Source organism: Haliotis cracherodii, unplaced genomic scaffold, assembly GCF_022045235.1.
Source record: "Haliotis cracherodii isolate W230 unplaced genomic scaffold, xgHalCrac1.p SCAF_38, whole genome shotgun sequence".
Classification (NCBI taxonomy): Eukaryota; Metazoa; Mollusca; class Gastropoda; order Lepetellida; family Haliotidae; genus Haliotis; species Haliotis cracherodii.
In genome coordinates, this window is record NW_027266295.1 from 983,404 (window position 1) to 999,798 (window position 16,395).

At 41.2% G+C, this 16,395-nt stretch overlaps 1 protein-coding gene across 1 annotated transcript in view; it reads right to left on the reverse strand.

The window, feature by feature from the left end:
- LOC139477955 (atrial natriuretic peptide receptor 1-like) overlaps nucleotides 1-16,395 on the reverse strand; it is a 309,333-nt gene that overhangs the window by 278,466 nt on the left and 14,472 nt on the right. The gene's annotated exons all lie outside the window — the stretch shown is intronic.

A 16,395-nucleotide genomic window follows, 5' to 3' on the forward strand; every position in this document is an offset into this window, starting at 1 on the left:
ATATTCCTACAGCAGAAATGTTTCACAACCTCGATTGCAGGGAGCTGAAGATGTGACATATTCAGACAGAGACCATAATACATAGACTTTTATATGGTCTCTGATTCAGGTAAGGAATATGTTAATAATATTGATCACGTATTAAAGTTCTTTATCTTCTGTAAGCCACTTATTCTGTTTTACATATGTTAGTAAATGTGTGATTTAATTTTTGTAGGATAAGCAATCTACCTAACTTATGTTAATCCTTGCTAATGTATATGATGTAGAAATATGTTTGCTTATTTATATTCCTTTATCTAGATACTCTATAGTGACTCATTTTTTTAGTTCATACCGTACCGACTAAACTTACTTTTGCAGGTGTGAATAATCAAGAACAAATTAAATGACAGGAGTTTTGCAACAGTGAACATGGAAGATGGAACATGAAGTGGAAGATAAGACATTTGAAAGGTATGGATATTTTCACTTGAACTTGTTGAAGAATACCGTGATGACAAGTTTATTATGTTGGGAATTTTGGCGGTGGGGTAGCCTAGTGGTTGAAGTGCTGAAGACCAAGGTTCGATTCTTGTCATGGGTACAATGTGTGAAGTCTATGTCAGGTGTCCCTTGCCGTGGTATTGCTAAAAACAGCATAAAACCATACCCACTCATTTGGGGATTCCGGGTTGGAATTGGTCCCCATCAACCTATGCTAGTTGTAAGAGAGGGTTATACTATAGAGGGAAATAGTACCTCGCCTACTATTGCCTGGTGAAAACAGCACCTTGTTATTTTTTTTACCTTGGGTCTGAATATGCCCGAATACATGAAATTAAACTTGCATGATCACTTGTAAACACAAATAACTGAGAAATGTTCAAAAAGGTTTACATTAAAAAATAGCATCTACTTGCCGACTCTGATTTGGAGATGCAACTAAACTTATTGTGAAAATATAATGCTTTGATTTCTTTGAAGTAAAATAAATGCAATTAAACTTGCAAACACAAATAATTGTTAAATGTTAGTCACCTAAAAATAGTTTACATTAGAAATTAGCCTCTGCTCAAATTTACTCATGATTCTGATTGGGAGGTGCAACTAAACTTATCATTGAAAGTTCACATGCTTTGAAGTTTTAAGTAGCTTTACTCAGATTAGCTCAATGTCAAGCTGAACCTGAGTCTGGCGAAAATGTCAAGAAACTGGACAACAGGTATACTATATATGTCATATTTATTTTAGTTTAGTAAGTAGGAAATAAATAGTTATTTTATAGAAATTTCATTTATATATATTTCGGCCAGGAATCAACATGTCTCTCCAGATAACAGACAACAATTAGTAGCCCTTTTTGCCAAATCAAGGTGCTGTTTTCGTTGGAGAAATCAGTGACATTTTGCTGAGGTGCCGTTTTAGCCTCACCCATAAGAGATAACCTAATAGATCAGGTGATAGGCTCGGTGACCTGGTTCATGGCATCTGACAGTGACCATCTAACAGTGTGGATTGATGTTCACAATATCAATCACTGGATTGTCTAGAATTTTGGGCCTACCTTTAGAATACAGTACCTAACTTTTCAAACAGGTCACAGTACCCTGTGATGTAATTCGTAGTATTCTGTTGCCTGACACACTGGCAAAACAATGCCTTGTGATGTCAGGGGTCATTGGATGTGCATATATATGCTCTTTTCAGTGGTCTATCGTCTCCACACGCTATGTTGTTGCATGAGTTTAAATTATTTGTTTACTAAATATTGTTTTAAACATTTATATGTGAACTGGATGGGTAAACAAGCAAAAACTTATTTGAATACCGCTCCAAAATTAGAATACAATATGATATGACAAAAGTAAAGTCAAGGAATACAATTATATACATGTTCTTATTATAGAAACTACGTTGTCGGCGCTGTCAGGTCGCATTTTTAGTAGTAATAGTGTACTGCAATATACGGCAAGGAATAGTATTATAAATTTAAGATGCTATGTACAATCACAAAACCTATTGGATAGCTGAATGTAGTCTTCTACTGATTTAAGAATTTCTAAGTTTATTTTTGACGTCCTTTCAGGATTACCTAATAGAATTGAATTTAGATCATATCCCTTAACATAATAGTACATATTCTGTCTTAAATCATTGTAATTTGGAAATATGAGAAAGAAGTGAAGTGCATCTTCAGTGTGATGGCCACAGCTACATGCAGGATTATCTTATAAATATTGCCTGCGGATGCACATTTTATAACAAGTGCTTGTTTATTTTCTATATACTTTTATTTCATTTTTTACTTATTACAGTGGTTAAAATGATTATAGATATAAATTGAAACTAATAATGTGCAATAAGCGGGTTATAGCTGAAATGACACCTTAGCAAAACAGCACTGACTGGCGAAATACTCGCCGAAAGCAAAAAAGGGCGATTATTACTTGACGAAAATGACACCTTATTTTTTTTTTACCTTGGTAAAATGAATGAAATTAAACTAGGATTGATAACTTGCAAAGACCAATAATTGTGAAATGTTAAAACAAGTTTACAATAGAAATTAGCCTCTACTCCAACTTATCCTATACCCGACTCAATTTATTGTGATAACATGCTTTGAAGTGAAATATATGGAATTAAACACACGTCGTCTCATACAAACACAAATGCATGTAGTTGTTAAACGTTGAAACAAGTTTACCTTCGAAATTAGTCCCCTACTCCAATTTACTCACCGACTCTGATTGGCAGACACAGCTCACTTGTTGTGAATGTATTTTTCACTTTAAAGTTTAAAGTACTCAATGTCAAGCTGAAACTGTATTTAAGAATCCTAACATGGTGCAATTTTTCACAATGGCCTTTTGATGTGTCATTTGAACATGTTGAAAGGTTTTACAAGGGATATTTGTAACCCAATACTTTCCGTTACGGGCGACAATGCTCGTCTAAAGAGTTGACTAACGCCATCAGGTGGCGATCAGACTCGGTGACTTGGTTGATGCATGTCATTGATTCCAATTGTGTGGGTCGATACTCATGATGTCAATCACTGGACTGTCTGGTCCAGACTCGATTATTTACATATAGCCGGAATATTGCTTGAGTGCGGCATAAAACAGAAAACCAAATCATAAGTGTGGGATGAATGATTTGAAATTAGCAAGTTTAATGTGACCTTCAATCACTACAACCTGATCTGAGTCTTGAAAAGATATGACTTTGATTCATTGAAAATTTGCATCATGATAGTTTCAACTGTAGATACAGTTAATCTGTTTGTTGTACAGTTTCTGTATATCAATATATATGTTGTTCAAATAAGCTTTGCCTCTTCACCAACCCTATTCCTCTTTTGGAATAAATAGTGTCTAATAATTCAAACACCATCACCATCATCCTAGTGAACACAACAAAGAAATGCACATCAAAAACGTCATTATTATTATTTCTGATCTCTGATAAATTAGAAAAAAACTGTTATCCAGCAAGATACATTTCCTTGGTCCCAAGAAGCATGTTACATAGTAAACTGACTCGATAAGTTGTATAGCAGTTGTAAAGGCACAACTGACTAAGCCGTCACTACTCAATTAAGTAATTAACAGACAATTGCAAGTACTAATACCCACCCGACACTAATTGCCCTGTTAATCCCTAGTCCACAATGAGTTGACATTGAGTTCATTTTGCTAATTAGCTGTTTTTAGAGTAGCAAGGTAATAAACATCAAAGGTGGGGCAGGCTTTGATCATGTGTTCTGTAGAAGAGATGGTGTCACTTGTTTTATGTTTATTTAGGATTAGCTACATCCCTTGATGCTACCAAGGCAGCCCTTGAGATTATCAGACAGTTTGGCTAGACACAAACTGATGTCTCCCTTGTAGCACACTATGTGTCAGACACAGACTTTGACCACTCTGTGCAGATGCATATCAATGCATAAAGAACATTGGGTAGATGATTCAACAATGCCACACAAGTCAAAGTTGGGTTTCACTGTATTTAGAAACAGACGATGGATCCAAAACTTTATAACAGTAATTATGATTAATTTAAACTCTGCCAGGCCAATATTTTGGCAGATTTGCATGTTATTGTTAATCTTCATTTAGTTAATTTTCAAAAAAGATAGGATGAATGATAAAATATGATAATGAGTCATGAATATTTGAATTCAGATCAGAACAAACAGGGAGGGTCACCCCAAAATGTGAGAGTCTCTAGGGGAGACTTTTGACAAAATGGACAATAAAATATAAAGTGCTTTGCATTTTCTTTCAGGGAGGGTTGTGTCAAAAATGAATGAGAACATACCGGTAATACATGACCGGCCCCTTTAATGTAATATACATAGTTTTTAGTTGATGGTTCAGGTTGTACTTTTCAGTTGAATTTGTTATCACTGTCTATGATGGACTACCAATTAACGGTAGATATTTAATATCCATAATAACTTAGATAAATGCTTCTACAGTCTCATCCTAATTTGTCAAAATTTGAATTTCAATATAGCTTCCATTAATGAATTAATGAATTTGGTGAGAATATCTATTGTCTGAATTCCTAATATACTTTCTTTTGTATTTGGTGTGCAAGGGTAGCCTAGTGGGTGAAACAGTCTCTGAAACCCGGGTTCAATTCACCACATGGGTACAATGTGTGAAGCCCATAGCTGGAATATTGCTAACAAGCTACATGAAACTATACCAACTCACTCGCTCATTATGTTGTATTTTGAGATCACTTACATGACATGTGTTTTGATAATTATGAATAGTTGCATTTATGTATTTATGTATAAGAACCTATGTAACTTAGTTTTGCATAGTCTTGTTTACCCTTCGTTACATTTTGATGTAATGCAAACATTCAAGCAAAATTCAGGTGAACCTTGTGGTATTGTTTTAGAAGACCGGATACATTTTTGTATTTTCTGAACACTTTTCTGTTTGCAATGGCTTATTTACATGTTCAAAGATTGGTTAAATATCAGTTGCAAGATAAATTGTCAATACCTCACTGTTTGAGAAAAAAACTTTAAACATTTGTAAATATGTGTGTGTTTCATAACTTTTGACTAACAAGTTTCTAAAGATGTTATGAAATGTTTCAGGTACCTGGATTTCACAATCTGACACCAGCTACATTTAAGAAGATCTTGCTCACACAATTCAGACAAGGGACTCGCCGGAAGATGAACAGTACTCCTGATAACAAGCAACAGATTCACCTCAGAAAGTGATGATTCTGAATGAATAATGCCACATCAGTGTGACTGTAGGTGGTTTTATTATGACACTAATGAAGTCTGAATGAATTTATGCCAAAGCACTGTGACTATGTCCAGGTTGTGTACACCGATGCTGACCATACAAATCTGAATGACTTTTGTGGTTTACTGCAGAAACATAATTGACTTTAGATATTCTTCTTCAATAAAATTCTTCTGAGATTTGACTAATTTGTTTATTTAGAAAATGGCATTGAAGCGTCTGTTCTGTAAGGCCTTGCAAACACCACTGGTTACTTTATGCTAGTTCCTCTTCTTGCTTGATCAAATTTCAATTTGTGATATGTACCAATGAAATGCCATATAATCAATAAATAAGATTTTTTTCCAAAAACATGATTTGTTTTGCTTCATTAGCATAAAGATATATAATACTGATCAGCCATAACATAGGTGCTGAACAAATATGAAATGTACTAATGCCCTGAATGTTTTCCTACTATAAATACTTAACAAAAGTTGTAGTTCCACCTTAGTAGACAAATGACATTGATATTTTTTCTGTACTTTATTTAGGTGTTTTCTATGGATGCCATTAGTCTTATGCACCAATTTGGGACAATTGTATTCTGTTTTATATTCCCATGAAACTACACTGTCCCGATATAACAAGTACTGATACCATTCCAAACTAATCTGTTAATCTCACCAGGGCCAAATGCCAAAGCACACAGCCAATGACTTTCCATTTTTTTCTGAGTGAGAATGCTGTTTTGCCACTTTTAGCAATATTGCAACAATATCATGGTGGCGGACACCAGCAATAAGCTTCACACATTGGACCCATGTCGCAAAACAACTTGTGAACAATGCATGCCCACATATCTCAGTTTAAGGAGGATATTTACCATTAAAATAACACAGAATATTACAACAGGTACCTGTAACTTTTTCTTTTTCTCAGTACAAACTGGAAGTCTGGACATGAAATTTAAGGATATCATTATACAAGAACTGATGTTTGTTCATTATATACCATTAACATCCGAAAAGGACAAAATATGAAATTGAACAATTTTCTTCTCCAAAAATGTTTTAGGAGGATATTTACCATTAAGATAACACAGAATATTACAACAGGTACCTGTAATGCACAGGCTAACATTATTTACCAGAAGCAAGTCATGAAGAAAATTTGCATCCGGATACCTTCCGGAAACCTTCCGGAAACCTTCCAGATGCCTTCAACAACCTTCAAATTGCTTGGTATTTTCAAGTTAATTTTTTTATGTGTTTCACACTTAAGTGAACAAAATGCACCCCCCAAATTTTGACATTTTTTTTGGAAGGTTTCCGGAAGGTTTCCGGAAGGTATCCGGGCCGGATCCAAAATGGGAAGGTATCCGGAAGGTTTCCGGAAGGTTTCCGGAAGACGGAAACCTACACTTTTTTTGCTGTGTTCCTCCGCTCTGTGTGTCATTCTACATACTGTCGCTCCTCTCTCTACCTCCCTCTCTCCGCTCTCTACTTCCCTCTCTCTATCTCCCTCTCTGCGTGTCATTCTACATACTGTCGCTCTTCTCTCTACTTCCCTCTCTCTATCTCCCTCTCTCCGCTCTCTTCCTCCTCTCTGCGTGTCATTCTACATACTGTCGCTCCTCTCTCTTCCTTCCTCTCTCCGCTCTCTACTTCCCTCACTCCGATCTCTACCTCCTCTCTGCGGTTCATTCTACATCCTCAGGATCCTCTCTCTTAGAAACCCTGTAGTCGTACTTTCTCGGTTAGAGCCTCTCTCTTCCTCCCTTCCTCCCTCTCTCCGCTCTTTTCCTCCCTCTCTCCGCTCTCTTCCTCCCTCTCTTCGCTCACTACCCCCCTCTCTCTTCCTCCCTCTCTCAGGTCTCTACCCCCTATCTCCGCTCTCTCCCTCCCTCTCTCCCTCCCTCTCTCCGCTCTCTCCCTCCCTCTCTCCGCTCACTACCCCCCTATCTCCGCCCTCTTCCTCCCTCTCTCCCTCCGTCTCTCCGCTCTCTACCCCTCTCTCCGCTCTCTTCCTCCCTCTCTCCGCTCTCTACCTCCATCTCTCCGATCTCTACCCCCTCTCTGCGTGTCATTCTACATCCTATCGCTCCTCTCTCTTCCTCCCTCTCTCCGCTCTCTTCCTCCCTCTCTCCGATCTCTACCCCCTCTCTGCGTGTCATTCTACACCCTGTCGCTCCTCTCGCTTCCTCCCTCTCTCCGCTCTCTTCCTCCCTCTCTCCGTTCTCTACCCCCTCTCTGCGTGTCATTCTACATCCTGTCGCTCATCTCTCTTCCTCCCTCTCTCCGTTCTCTTCCTCCCTCTCTCCGATCTCTACTTCCCTCTCTCCGATCTCTACCTCCTCTCTGCGGTTCATTCTACATCCTCAGGATCCTCTCTCTTAGTCACCCAGTAGTAGTACTTTCTCGGTTAGTGCCTCTCTCTAAGTCCCTCTCTCCGCTCTCTTCCTCCCTCTCTCGTAATCGCTCTCTCCGCTTTCTACCTCCCTCTCTTCCTCGCTCTCTCTTAGTCCCTCTCCCCGTTCTCTACCGTCCTCTATGGGTGTCATTCTACATCCTCTCGCTCATCTCTCTTCCTCCCTATCTCCGTTCTCTTCCTCCCTCTCTCCGCTCTTTACTTCCCTCTCTCCGATCTCTACCTCCTCTCTGCGGTTCATTCTACATCCTCAGGATCCTCTCTCTTAGTCACCCTGTAGTAGTACTTTCTCGGTTAGTGCCTCTCTCTAAGTCCCTCTCTCCGCTCTCTTCCTCCCTCTTTCTTAGTCCCTCTCTCCGCTCTCTTCCTCGCTCACTCTTAGTCGCTCTCTCCACTTTCTACCTCCCTCTCTTCCTCGCTCTCTCTTAGTCCCTCTCTCCGCTCTCTACCGTCCTCTATGGGTGTCATTCTACATCCTCTCGCTCATCTCTCTTCCTCCCTCTCTCTTAGTCCCTCTCTCCGCTCTCTTCCTCGCTCTCTCTTAGTCGCTCTCTCCGCTTTCTACCTCCCTCTCTTCCTCGCTCTCTCTTAGTCCCTCTCTCCGCTCTCTACCGTCCTCTATGGGTGTCATTCTACATCCTCTCGCTCATCTCTCTTCCTCCCTCTCTCTTAGTCCCTCTCTCCGCTCTCTTCCTCGCTCTCTCTTAGTCGCTCTCTCCGCTTTCTACCTCCCTCTCTTCCTCGCTCTCTCTTAGTCCCTCTCTCCGCTCTCTACCGTCCTCTATGGGTGTCATTCTACATCCTCTCGCTCATCTCTCTTCCTCCCTATCTCCGTTCTCTTCCTCCCTCTCTCCGCTCTCTACCCCCTCTCTCCGTTCTCTACCTCCCTCTCTCCGCTCTCTACCTCCCTCTCTCCGCTCTCTACCTCCCTCTATCTGCTCTCTACCTCCTCTCTCCGCTATCTACCTTCCTCTCTCCACTATCTACCTCCCTCTCTCCGCTCTCTACCTCCCTCTCTCCGCTCTCTACCTCCCTCTCTCCGCTCTCTACCTCCCTCTCTCTGCTCTCTACCTCCCTCTCTCCGCTCTCTACCTCCCTCTCTCTGCTCTCTACCTCCCTCTCTCCGCTCTCTACCTCCCTCTCTCTGCTCTCTACCTCCCTCTCTCCGCTCTCTCCCTCCCTCTCTCCGCTCTCTTCCTCCCTCTCTCCGCTCTCTACCTCCCTCTCTCCGCTCTCTACCTCCCTCTCTCCGCTCTCTACCCCCCTCTCTCCGCTCTCTTCCTCTTCTCTGCGTGTCAGACTACATCCTCTCGCTCCTTTCTCTCAGTCCCCCTGTATTAGTACTTTTCGGTTAGTGCCTCTCTCTTTGTGCCCCTCTCCGCTCTCTTCCTTCCTCTCTCCGCTATCTACCTCGCTCTCTCCGCTATCTACCTCCCCCTCTCTCTCTCTCTCTCTTGGCGGTCGACCACAATTTTATTTGACATACATGTCAGAAGTATCATTATAAGCCTTCAACCGTATAACAAACACGCCCATGCATATATTCAACACATGCCTGCCGTAATGATCCTGGTAATACGATTTGTCCTCATTCAACTGCCGTGATGGGATTGCAAGCAAATTGTATGTTTAATATTTATTTACTACGTGGTAACCTGGTTGTTTATGCAAATGGCACAAGCGTCAGTACATTGTGTCGGAAGCCAATAACTTCACATCAATACAACGATAAGGTTTATCAGTTTCTATGCAGGCAGTTTATTAATGTATTTATTTATTTATTTATTTATTTTGGTATTGCCAGTATCTATGCGGGCAGATAATGTATTGTGTTTGTACAATGTGTGGAGGCTATTTCTGGTGTCCCCCGACCTGATATTGCTGTTATGTTGCTAAAATCGGCGTAAAACCATACTCACTCACTCTATTAATATATCTTCACTGGTATTAGTTGATCAGAATGACCAACCTTCCTTACCACAGTAAATTGGCAAATACATATTTATTAATATCATTTACGATGTCAAACTTCCAAAATGCCAGCCGAACTTTCAGGTGATAAAAACGCCTTATAATGAAGTAATTCTGTTGATTAATTACAATATGTCGCACTTTAGTAACGTTGTACACAGGGAGACCATACATGACCTCCGGAAATTGTAGTCACAGGGAGATCATACATGACCTCCGGAAATTGTAGTCACAGGGAGATCATACATGACCTCCGGAAATTGTAGTCACAGGGAGATCATACATGATCTCCAGGAATTGTAGTCACAGAGAGACGATACATACATGACCTCCAGCAGTTGTAGTCACAGGGAGACCATACATGATCTCCAGGAATTGTAGTCACAGGGAGATCATACATGACCTCCGGAAATTGTAGTCACAGGGAGATCATACATGACCTCCGGAAATTGTAGTCACAGGGAGATCATACATGGCCTCCAGAAATTGTAGTCACAGGGAGATCATACATGGCCTCCAGAAATTGAAGTCACAGGGAGATCATATATGGCCTCCATAAATTGAAGTCACAGGGAGATCATACATGGCCTCCATAAATTGAAGTCACAGGGAGATCATACATGGCCTCCATAAATTGAAGTCACAGGGAGATCATACATGGCCTCCAGAAATTGTAGTTACAAGGGAGTCAAAATCAGATCCTGAACAGAGTGGTGAATACCCAACCCAGTCGGTATCATGATCCTGGGTATTCTGGGTATTATACCTACTTTCTATCAAGGTAAATTAAATCCCTTTACGCACTGGCCGCCATAGTCTTGTTTTGAGCTGGCTACAAATAGCCATCCAATCAATTACACTCACAAGCGCGGTACATTGTGTGCAAAGTTTCAGCGATACTAAAGATAGAGTTGCAGACATCACTTCTGAAATGAAACAATGCATGTATCGGAACATAATGGAATATAATACACATGATTATCGAGGATGAATGCAATTATTAGTTGGTAAATAGTATGCCTTAAGGCGGTCTTACTCAGATCAGATTATAAGTCTGATAGTGATTGGAGATAATTATATTTACATGCGGTAAATGTGAAAAGGTATCGTCAACAGATCGATTGACTGAGCTGCTGTTGTTACCATTGGCCATGATGGTAATTGGTTACAAAATATTCTTGTAAGGTTTGCAATTTTTAAAAGTAGATTCGATATCTGTAAAGAAATGTCAGTCGGAACCGAACGCGGTGACGGAATTGGAAAGTAGAATCAGATATTACTAAACATAAATGATGTTGTGGCACGGGTCTGGGAGTCGAATAAACCGCAATTCACTGTGCTGCATCCAGTTCTCGTGCTAGGGTTTCGTGGTTCGAATCCTCAGCATCATGTCTGTGTATATGAATTTTATCAAAGTGGTAAACGTCTCCCCGGCGTTGTGGTTAGAGCGTCTGTCTGGAAAGCCGGGGGTCGGTGGTTCGCGTCAAAAAAAGACATGAAAATGGAACTTGTTGTTAAACTGCCTGGCATTAAGGGGCTCTAACAAGGACTGGTCGGCTCGGAGAGAGCATACTGTGTCTGGTATCCTTGTTAATCTGCGGCATGGTTTTAGTGGACTGGAACTATTAAACCGACATTTGTCCAGACTAGTACAAACAGCTACACACACGAACAGAGATGTGCGTGTACATGTTAGTCAATGTGCAAAATGATTGAAATTTTCACTTGGGCAATTTACAAAATTCTCAAAACACGTTTTATGCTAGGAATAGAAGCCAAAACAAAAGCTAAAACATACGCTGACTTTTCTTTTAATATTATCATTTTCAGTCACAGAATGATAAAACAGAAATGAAACTGCTTAGAATTCGTTATCATTATACAATAAATGGATAAATAATTGCAAAATAATTGAAATATTTGGGCGTTTGTAAATTGCCTGAGTTAATAGTTCAGTTATTTTACACACTGACTGTATGACAACTTTTGAAAACACGCGCACAAACACTTGAGGTCACCCGTCGGTCATTGTCAGTAGAACGATAACAGCTGCACGTACAAGTAGTCCCGTGTTCGTCCAAGTATAGTATTGAACTCAGGGCATCTACGGCATGGAATCCCTTCACAACTTCACAAAATACCCGACGGCGACTTGAAAATTGTCATAAATGTCCAGTTCAGGAAGCAAAACAAACGCATACGTTAATATTTTGCACTGAAAAGCAACGGGAGACATACTGACGGCCATTCTGTATCATTCGTGTCATTCCGGAACATGCCGAACTCTTGCGGAAGAGGCGAGTGTTCACGAATGAAAGGAACTGGACGCAATAGCGACATTCGTTTCACTGTCATTCGTTAAAAATCGTATCATTCCGGGACAACCCGAGTTCCTGCTCGTTACAGAAAGAGACGAGTGGACACGAATGTACTTTTGAAGCATAACATCGAAACGTCAACGACAGGGCGACATGAAGCGACTACAGGCATGTTCGTGACGACGCTTGTGTGGGTGGACCATCACGATATAGCAAGTCGCGTCTGTGATCCGGTCCAGACTTTGGGGTAAAAAGGGTCTGTAGTTAATAACGGGATTATAAAGTTTTAAGTCTTGCGGCGAGGATCCGTTGTTTGTCACGAGTTACCATTTTATGACACGTGTGGAACCGATTGACCGTCTTTTTTCTGTTTTCAAGAAACGCCAGGAACTGAAAAAGATCAACTGAAACATAATTTTCTCTGCAACTGACAAGAAAGCCTTCATTTGAAAAGCTGAAAAAAACCACATGTCTCTGTGATAAGCTGTAACTTGGGACACAAATCAAGGAAACATGAGGCGAGAGAGGTGAAATGGGGTTTATCGTCGCTTCCAAGATTATTGCACTTATATAGCGACGTTCATGTACGTGTGTGTGTGTTTGTGTGGCTGCTTGTAATAGTCCGGACTGATGCAGATTTATAGTGCTAGCTCACTGAGATACCATGCCACAGTTTAACATGAATACCCCACTCAGACACAGAATACTGACTCCGAGCCGACCAGTCCTTGTTTTTGCCCTTTAATGCCGAGCGCCAGACAGGGTAACAACAAGTAGCATCTTTTAACGTATTTTGGTATGACGCGGTCGGGGATCGAACTCCGGACCTTCCGCTTCTGGGTGGACGCTCTACCACTAGACCACGGAAATAATATCGATCAGTTATCAGTTATCGATAAATATCGGAGAAGTAACTTTTAGCAAATATGCAAAAAGCTCAGCGAGAAAACAACATCTTACACGTCACTGATGAGTGGTGACACTTGCATATGTAGCGGCCATAAAATTTCCGAGTCCCGTGATGGGATTCGAACCACGGACCGAGGTCGGACGCCTTGTCCACATGGCCATCTGTGGGATGACTCCACGCCCTGCTACATACTTCCCCGTCAACAGAAGGCCCGTCCCGGGCCGCATAGTAGGGTACTGAGGCTTATTCTGCTCAAATTTAATATGAACGTGCTCAGCCCCACGTTGGGCGCCAAAGTAGCGGCCATAACATTTCCGAGCCCCGTGATGGGATTCGAACCACGGACCTTCTGATCCGAGGTCGGACGCCTTGTCCACATGACCACGGATGACTCCACGCCCTGCTACACTTACATGGGTTGTGAGTGGGTTGGGTTTTACGCCGCTTTTAACAGTATTCCAGTTATATCGCGGCGTGTCAGCTTAATGTGTCAGGAAAGCCCGACGTGATGCAGGTCTCAGGCGTTTACCACTTCGGTGAAACCCACGAGCACGGTATGGTGCTGACAAACCTAGAAACATAAACGGGCGAACCGGGATTCGAACCCACAATCATAGGTTTCTGGCGTGCCCACGGGACGCAACTCTGCACAGCGAATCGCGGCGCCTTAGACGACTGGGCCACCCGTGCCCTTCACATACATGAATTACTTTGTGGACATGTAAAGAATAACAAAATCAGTTGCTTTCCGTCTTCGGCAATGGACAAGACACGTCTGCTTCGGTAACTTAAAACGTTATTTCATCACAATAGTTTATGTAAGACATTATCAATGACACACTTGAATATCGATTATCGTTTAGTAGAGGGGAATGTCCGAGTAACTCTCCATTCCTTAAAAATAATCGAGCAGAGGCCCCGCAGGGGCCGAGGCCCATTATTTTTAAGGAATAGAGAGTTACGAGGATATTCCCCTACTTAAAACTCATCCCTACTTTTACACTTTGACAAAATATTCTGTTGTGGTAAATATTTGAAAAATATACCAGAACTATTTGTTGTCTGTATTTATACTGCGTGAGTAGCCCTTGCGTGATGCACGAGAAATGCCTTCTCTGCCGCTGTTGCACGTGCGCCAAGCCCCGTCGCGAGCTGACATTTACAATGCGTGGAAAACGGCTCTTCATAATTAATTCAAATTTTGGTTCAAGATAATGCACAGTTGACAAACAACTCTCTATTCCTGAAAAATAAGGGAGCGCTCAAACAAAAGAATGACGTCACAGATGTGTTTTAATATTTCTTCCCATCGACGATAATTCTGATTATTGATCTTTTTATACAACACCGTTATATATTTCGTGCATGTTAATTCTCGATGTCACGTGATGAAATGTGCATCTCCTGTAAGATGTGTCAACAGCTCTTAAAGGCATGTGATGCGCCTTACATCTCGTAGGCAACGAGTACCGTACATGCATTTTAAAGAAAGTCCATGGATAGTCTGAATGTTATGTGACTCGGAGTCAAATCTCATCTGCAAAATTTCGTCGGCTGATCTCAGAATATACACAGCGAATTTACCTCTTTGAACATCGCAGGAGGTAGGTGAAATTCAATTAATCGAGGGCCATTCGCTCTCCCACCACATAGCTCCGTCCCGTTCAAAGCTGGTGTCCGTTACAGACAACAGCTCAAGTTTGACCAGATTAGATTTTTCAAAGGAATACAATTATACACGATTATTTGTGATGCAAGTTAGTTCCTCTAAAACTGTCAAGGCAGATTGTTATTTTATAGGTTATGGCACAGTCTTTATTGTGTTTGTTGTTGTTTAACGCCGCAATCAGCAATATTCCAGCTATATGACGACTGTCTGTAAATAATCTAGTCTGGACCAGACATTCCAGTGACTGACATCATGAGCATCGATCCACGCAAATGGATACGATGACATGCATCAACCAAGTCAGCTAGACTGACCCCCGATCCCTTAGTCGCCTCTTACGACAAGTATGGGTTGCTGAAGACCTATTCTAACCAGGATCTTGACGTGTTAGTCGTATGTTAAGATTGGCAGTGGGCGAGGAGCGTTACTGACCTGATGACAATTTTTAATACAAAAAGCAATTCCTACTCGATAGGGACATATTCTGCAAACTGCACTGGAGTAATTGAGAAACGTGACACAACAAAGTCACCCGTGCCCATCATTTTCAGCAAGATTAATTCCGATTTAAAACGAACAAGAAAACAATAAGTTTGCAGTAATAGTCAGAGTCCCAAACTGCATTTGAACATGACAAACATAAACACACAGAAACATCGCTTGCCTCTTGTTTATCTTCTGTTATCACAATTGGATTCGATCAAAATTGGTAATATGGAAGACCGATATAGTCATGATAAACCTGTTACAATGAAATAGGATACGAGTTTGAGAATCTATATGAAAATGAAAATATGGTTGGCCCGTTTGGGCAGGAAATTCTTACGAGTAATATATCACAATCTGGGGGCTCCGCCTGTTTGATGGCGACACTAGGCTGCCATAAATACATCGCTGATGCAGTGCCGTAATAGACATGGACGCTCGGTCGCACCGGGCGTTATAGCCCCATATATTGTGTCCCGACACAGCTGCCATACTTCCGATCGCTTCCCCTCTCACTGTCTGGCGCTTCTGACAGAGCTAATCATTCTGTTCGATGAGATTGAAAAATCGGTGATCGCAAAATTGCCTTGTTTTTTAACTTGAAAAGTGTAACTTAGGTGCAGTGTCAGTTAATTTAAAAATAGGGCTAATATAAATCTTCAGATAAACTGCCGGGGCAAAAGAAATTACAGATCCATGTTTGGTGGTGGCAATATAGAGTTTTTCGATGGTGATGTGTTTGATACGGGTATCATAGTTGTGTTTTGGACCTTAGGTTTGCTGTGTTTCGGCGACTGTTTTCAGCCTAGTAACGTTTTGATAGCGTTTGCAAACGTTTGATTTGACCTTCAATTACACACCTTTTAATTGAGACCTGCCTCGATATGATACGTTGGTCAGAAGTGCAGTATTAATGTCATAGACATTTTATCGTAATCGTTGTTATGTTTATTGTTGAACGCCGCATCCAGTAATATTCCACCTTTACGAATCCAGTGACTGATATCATGAGCATCGACTTATGCACTTGGGATACGACGATATGCATCAAACAATTACAAGTCAGCGAGCCTGACGACTCGATCCCGTTAGTAGCCTCTTACGACAATCATGGGTTGTTGAAGACCAATTCCAAACCGCATTTCCACGGAAGAATGATCGACACAGAATCGCAAAATAATCTGTCTATTCTGATTACAAGGCTTAATTGGCTCTGTGCACACAAGGTATGTTTATAATCAGACACTGATTCCCCACAGAGTTGCGGACTACGTATGGATAAGGTAAATTAGTGTAATGTATATATAAATAGGCTGTTGACCACACGAGATTTGATATTTGAGAGGAATGGATTGTGTAGCTCTTCAC